At 40.8% G+C, this 7360-nt stretch overlaps 1 non-coding gene across 1 annotated transcript; it reads right to left on the reverse strand.

Annotated features, from left to right (window-relative positions):
• Nucleotides 1-860: 860 nt before the first annotated feature.
• Nucleotides 861-932, reverse strand: Trnaa-ugc. Its single transcript has one exon. It is a non-coding gene; the product is annotated as a tRNA-Ala (tRNA).
• Between the last annotated feature and the right edge of the window lie 6428 nt (nucleotides 933-7360).

Here is a 7360-nt window from a genome sequence, read left to right on the forward strand (position 1 = left end):
AGAGAAAGAAAGAAAGAATAAACTCCTCTAACCAACTGCATATGTAAATAATCATCTTAGACATTTATACTGGACAATTATTGACTACTGTTTAGGCTTTACCACTTAATGTCTCACTACTCATACCTGTTTCACAGATGGAATACTGGGATCAGAGAGTGCACACTATATTCTGCCCTATTTCCCCATCCTCTTGTCCCCACATGCAATGGCTCCTGTGCACCCCAGTAAAGAGCAGCTCCCTCTGAGGAGGAAGAATGGTCCCAAGTCCCTCTCCTGCTGCTAGCAACACAACTGGCCACAAATCCCGAAGTGGGAGTAAGCCTATTTGGGTCTGGGATTCCTGAATCTGTCGAGTGCTCACCTTCTGAGAACCCATAAGCTTGGCTTCAGAGAATGCTCCTTTCACAACATCGCCTGGGTCGCCATTGAAATGGGTGTCCACAAAGACCCCAGGTTTCTATGACAACCACAATGCTCCTGCTCTCTGTAACTAGAAATGGCTCCGCCCCGCCCTCCCTTCCTTTCTTTCAAAGCAGAACTCTTTCACCCTTGTTATCTATCTTTCGACAAAGCACACCCTCTTAGGGAAACTGCCACCAGCACAAAAGCAGAGCTTTTGCTTCAGCTGTGAACAAAACATATTCCCGGAGGCATGACGACGCTGTACTCACCAGACCATGGAGGTCTCCATGGAAATGTCACGGTTACAGATGAGCATTGTCATCATGGCGATTGATGAGAGGTTTCGCACAATAATTATCTTTGCATATACGCCCTCATAACAGAAAGTTAAGGTCTAGGATACCTTGTGTGGAAACAACCTAAAAAGGAAACCCCCAAAGTTGAAAAGGATTTCTTGGAGATGCCGGGAATCGAACCCGGTGCCTCATACATGCAAAGCATGTGCTCTACCATTGAGCTACATCCCCAAGCCTGCCAGAAGACTGATTAGAGCATATATGAAGTTACAGGGACTGAAGCAACAGGTCTTGCAAGGATTTGGCTCAGGTCTTTGTCAATAGTGTTTTAGGGGATTTTTATGTTATTTCTCCTGTGACAAAAAGTCTATTTCAATAAAAATAAAATAATAATATTAATAGCAATAAATCTTATGTTCTTTAAAACAACACTGAATTATTTAGGCTTCTCAATTTTAACTCGGTTTTACGTTGGATTATTAGTTCAATTGGCAGTATAATGTCAAATTAATAATAATGTTACTGAATTAGCATTATGCTATTATATCTCAAAGCATCAAAGTTTCCTGCAACGTCATGAACACACCTCTATTCTCTTTTAAAACATGCCTTAGCTTTCAGGGCTTCAAAAACTGTTTTCAAAATTTTGGGAGGCTGGTCTTCTTTTTCCACAACTTTTCCACATAGTACTTATCACTCCATATAATCCAGTGAGTAAATTAAAATAACTATTTGTTCACAAAACCCTACAGAACTGTCAGTTTCTGGATGTTTACCTGTCTCAAGAACTGGGTTGTAAGCTTCTGAAAATGATTTATTACAATGTGTCCCCTTTTTCATATGCCATCAAATATGAGTCTCAGCATACAAAATCATTAAATGAATATTTTATGTGTATTAAGATAAGTGAAAATAATAAATATAACCTGAGAAGATAGCAGATTATATAAGACTATTTTAAATTTTTTATTAGATATTTTCTTCATTTACATTTCAAATGCTATCCCAAAAGTCCCCTATAACCTCCCTCCCACTCTGCTCCCCTACCCACCGACTCCCACTTCTTGGCCCTGGTGTTCCCCTGTACTGGGGCATATAAAGTTTGTAAGACCAAGAGGCCTCTCTTCCCAGTGATGGCCGACTAGGCCATCTTCTGCTACATATGCAGTTAGAGACATGAGCTCTCAGGGTACTGATTAGTTCATATTGTTGTTCCACCTATAGGATTACAGATCCCTTTAGCTCCTTGGGTGTCGCGTCCGCTCTCGACCAGCAAGAACGACACGACCACGAGTCCTTCTAACAGCAGTTTATTCAGTCCTGTTTCTTCTTGTTTATATCTCCCCTCGAGCCCTGGGCCTTTCTTAAATACTCTCAGTTCTCATCCACGCACAGCAGGCCACGCCACCTCACCAGGCACGCAGCTTCAGCTAATCAGGGCAGCAGGGGCATATCTCCACCAAAATGGATTTACCAGTATCCTGGTACACCTGCGCAGCTCTCAAGATGTTTGTGGTTTATATGAGGAAGTCAGGTGCAAGTCATACGACTTAGCTGCAGTCCCTGTCACCTTCTTGGGACTGCTGCCACACCTGCTCTCCACACTTGGGTACTTTCTCTAGCTCCTCCATTGGGGCCCTGTGTTCCATCCAATAGATGACTGTGAGCATCCACTTCTGTGTTTGCTAGGCCCCAGCCTATTCTCACAAGAGACAGCTATATCAGGGTCTCCTTTCAGCAAAATCTTGCTGGCATATGCAATAGTGTCTGAGTTTGGTGGCTGATTATGGGATGGACCCCTGGTTGGGGCAGTCTCTGGATGGTCCATCCTTTCTTCTTAGCTCCAAACTTTGTCTCTGTAACTCCTTTCATGGGTATTTTGTTCCCTATTCTAGGGAGGAATGAAGTATCCACACGTTGGTCTTCCTTCTTGATTTTCTTGTGTTTTACCAATTTTATCTTGGGTGTTCTATGTTTCTGGGCTAATATCCACTTATCAGTGAGTGCATATCTAATGACTTCTTTTGTGATTGTGTTACCTCACTAAGGATGATGTCCTCCAGATACATCCATTTGCCCAAGAATTTCATAAATTCATTGTTTTTAATAGCTGAGTAGTACTCAATTGTGTAAATGTACCACATTTTCTGTATCCATTTCTCTGTTGAGGGACATCTGGGTTCTTTCCAGCTTCTGGCTATTATAAATAAGGCTGCTATGAACATAGTGGAGCATGTGTCCTTCTTACCAGTTGGAACATCTTCTGGATATATGCCCAGGAGAGGTATTGCGGGATCTTCCCGTAGTACTATGTCCAATTTTCTGAGGAAACGCCAGACTGATTTCCAGAGTGGTTGTACAAGCTTGCAATCCCACCAACAATGGAGGAGTGTTCCTCTTTTTCCACATCCTCGCCAGCATCTGCTGTCACCTGAATTTTTGTTCTTAGCCAATCTGACTGTTGTGAGATGGAATCTCAGGGTTGTTTTGATTTGCATTTCCCTGATGATTAAGGATGTTGAACATTTTTTCAGGTGCTTCTCAGCCCTTTGGTATTCCCCAGTTGAGAATTTTTTGTTTAGCTCTGTACTCCATTTTTTAATGGGGTTATTTGAATTTCTGGAGTTCAGCTTCTTGAGCTATTTGTATATACTGGACATTAGTTCCCTATCAGATTTAGGATTGATAAAAATTCTTTCCCAATCTGTTGGTGGCATTTTTGTCTTATTGACAGTATCTTTTGCCCTACAGAAGCTTTGCAATTTTATGAGGTCCCATTTGTCGATTCTTGATCTTACAGGCCATTGCTGTTCTGTTCGGGAATTTTTCCCCTGTGCCCATATTTTTAAGACTTTTCCCTACTTTATCCTCTATAAATTTCAGTGTCTCTGGTTTTATGTGGAGGTCTTTGATCCACTTAGACTTGGGCATTGTACAAGGAGATAAGAATGGATCAATTCAAATTCTTCAACATGACAACTGCCAGTTGTGCCAGCACCATTTGTTGAAAATGCTGTCTTTTTTCCACTGGATGGTTTTAGCTCCCTTGTCAAAGATCAAGGAAGCATAGGTGTGTGGGTTCATTTCTGGGTCTTCAATCTATTCCATTGATCTACCTTTCTGTTGCTGTACCAGTACCATGCAATTTTATCCCAATTGCTCTGTAGTACAGCTTGAGGTCAGGCATGGTGATTCCAACAGAGGTTCTTTTATTGTTGAGAAGAGTATTTTCTATCCTAGGTTTTTTGTTATTCCAGATGAATTTGCAGATTGCACTTTATAACCCAGTGAAAAATTGAGTTGGAATTTTGATGGTTATTGCATTTAATCTGTAGATTGCTTTCAGCAGGATACCCATTTTTACTATGTTAATCCTGCCAATCCATGAGCATGGGAGATCTTTCCATCTTCCAAGATCTTCTTCAATTTATAAGACTATTTCTAAGATTAAGGACATTTCTCTCCTTCAGCCATTATAGATATGCTACAGAGAATGTAACAAAAATAAGATATTTATGACTTGGAATAAAAGTACTGACAGAGAAGTAGAGGTAAAAGGGAGAGGGAAAGCAACTAAAATAATGAAGACAGAAGCAAAAGGAGAGGGAAGGAGAGAGGGGACCAAAGGTCAAGTATGGGGAAGGGTTAAGGAGTAGCAGGCCACTCATAGCCAATGGGAACCAAGTGCTTAGGCAGTGGTGGATAATTGCTGATACTCAAACGACATAGTGCTAAGAAAATATGTGTCAGTATATCTCTGTGAGTCACGATTCTTTTGCCTTATATTTCACTATGTTGGATTTCCTTAAATTTTCCCCTTTTATTCGAAATAAATTCACTTTTCCTCCCCTGAAATATCCTAATTTAGGCTTCCACTCCTTGTACTCCTCCCAGATCTACTCCATAGTCCCTCTCATTTGGATCCACTGCCTTCCTGTCTCTCATTACAAAAGCACAGGCTTCTAAGATATCCATCAAAACATACCAAAAGTAACTTAGAATAAGATAAAACACAAATATCACATAGAAAATGGACAAGACAACAGAAGAGAAGACCCCAAGTGTAGGCACAAGAATCAGAGACCCACCTATCCACACACTCAGAGGTCCCATAACAAGACAAACTTGAAAGCTATAATATATATACAGACTTCCTGGTGCAGATTTTGTGCCTTTATAATAGAATTGATATTAAAATCCTTTCTGATATTAAAACTGCAATGAGAACTCAGTCTCCACCTGTCACAAGTTAATTGATCCAGAGATAGAAAGCAGTTCTTTACAGCTTTGAACACATTCCCAAGGTAGTAAAACAATTAAGAAAGGTTGTAAAACAGAAGTAACAATTAATTGTAGGTGCAAGGACAGAGATAAAATATTGACTGGGTTTATTTATAAAAAAAATCATTGACAACTTAGTTATGGTTCTTAAGTCTCCAGGAACCTGTAGAGCTAGTGACAGATAATGAATATCTAGTCTTTTTTTAATGTGTGACATTGTACAAGCTTTTATTAAACTCTTTTATGACAAGTTTCCACACTTTAAGAGGAAGCATCAAAACTTTGTAAAAGTCTGTAAAGAAATGCAAAATGTTTTGGAATATACAGGGTCATATGGGGCAAGGTTGTTAAAAGGGGAAGTTAAGGATCCAATTTAAGACTATTTTTTTTACTGTTTTTCAGCAATGTATTATGATACAGAATTTACTTACAAAATTTGCCAGTTTCATACCTATGAGTAACAAGCATGCTGCGAAAGAGATCACAGATAATGTGGTACATTTTCACAATGGAGACTACTCAGCAATTAAAAACAATGAATTTATGAATTTCCTGGAGGATATCATCCTGAGTGAGGTAACCCAATCACAAAAGAAAACTGATAAGTGGATATTAACTCAGGAACTTAGACTACCCAAGATACAATTTGCAAAACACATGAAACTCAAGAAGAAGGAAGACCAAAGGGTGGATACTTCATTCCTTCCTAGAATGGGGAACAAAATACCCATGGAAGGCGTTACAAAGACAAAGGTCAGAGCTGAGGCTGAAGAAAGGACCATCCAGAGACTGCCCCACCCAGGGATCCACCCCATATGCAACCACCAAACCCAGACACTATTTGCATATGCCAGCAAGATTTTGCTCACAGAACCATGATATAGCTGTCTCTTGTGAGGCTATGCCAATGCCTGGCAAATACAGAAGTGGAGGCTCACAGTCACCTATTGGATGGAACACAGGGTCCCTAAAGAAGGAGCTAAAGAAAATACCCAAGAATCTAAAGGAGTTGGCAACCCTATAGGAGGATCAACAATATGAACTAAACAGTACGCCCCAGAACTGTGTCTCTAGTTGCACATATAGTAGAGAATGGCCTAGTCGGCCAACAATGGGAGGAGAGGCCCTTGGTCTTGCGAAGATCATATACCCCAGTACAAGTGAATACCAGGGTCAGGAAGTGAGAGTGGGTGGGTTGGGGAGCAGGGGGGGGGGGGGGAGGCTATAGGGGACTTTTGGGATAGCATTTGAAATGTAAATGAAGAATATATCTAATCAAAAAAAAAGAAAAAAGAAAAGAAAAGAAAAAGTAAAGTGTCCACAAAGACCCCAGGTTTCCATGATAACCACAATGCTCCTCCCCTCTCTCTTCTTAGTAAGTAGGAATGCTCTGCCCAGCCCTCCCTTGCTTTCTCTCTAAGCAGAAGTCATTCCCCCTTGTTACCTATAACCGGAGAAAGCATGCCCACTAGGAAACTCCTACTGGTCTGAAAGCAGCGATTTGCTCCAGCTGTGAACAAAACATTCCTTTAGGGACGACCAGGCTGGACTCTCCAGACTATGGAGGTCTCCATGGAAATATGGTGAAGGTTATAGAGAAACTTTGCTGTCATGTCATAGATAATGTCTCTTATCGTCAGGAGGCTATGGTGGTCTTCATGGAAATGTTTTCTAGTGTAGAAAGAGATCCATGGGGTTTGAAAAGAAAAACGTTAAAGATCCGGGGAACCGAACCCCAGGACCGCATGCATTCAGAGCACCTACTCTACCACTGAACTACATCTCAAACGTAACAAGTAGACTGATTCTAGCCTATATCAATACTTAAGGAGTGAAGCTGCATTCATAGGGCCTCAAAGAGTCTGCATCACATCTTTGTGTATAATTTATGGCTTCTAGTATAGTATTTTCATAGGATGCTTACATTATTTATTCTATGTGAAAGGAATCTATTTTCAGTGGAAAGAAACTGATATTAGTAACAGAAATTGTCGTGCTCTGCAAAAGATGACAGTCCTACTATGAATTGAGGGTATTTTGTCAAATTAATTTTAATGTGTTTCTGCAGGGTTAGGAAGGTCAGGCCAAGGTGGGGTTAGAGGTTGGGAAGATGGAATTGCAAGATTAGTACAGTGAGGCTGGGACTGCCTTTAGCCCTGTGAGCCTCCCTTGGGGGAAGGCTACCCAGGCACTCTGAGACCAAGACCACAGAGCTGCTCAAATGCAGGATAAAATTATTTTAACAACAAAAAAAGTACATTTATAAAGGTACCAAGGAAGAATAACCCTTGAGATCAGTCAGTGTCATGGGGACAAGCATACAGAAGTGCCTTGATCCGGCCCCTGAAGGAAACAGTCTTTTAACCTACACCTAGCTC

Source organism: Mus caroli, unplaced genomic scaffold, assembly GCF_900094665.2.
Source record: "Mus caroli unplaced genomic scaffold, CAROLI_EIJ_v1.1 scaffold_22709_1, whole genome shotgun sequence".
NCBI lineage: Eukaryota > Metazoa > Chordata > Mammalia > Rodentia > Muridae > Mus > Mus caroli.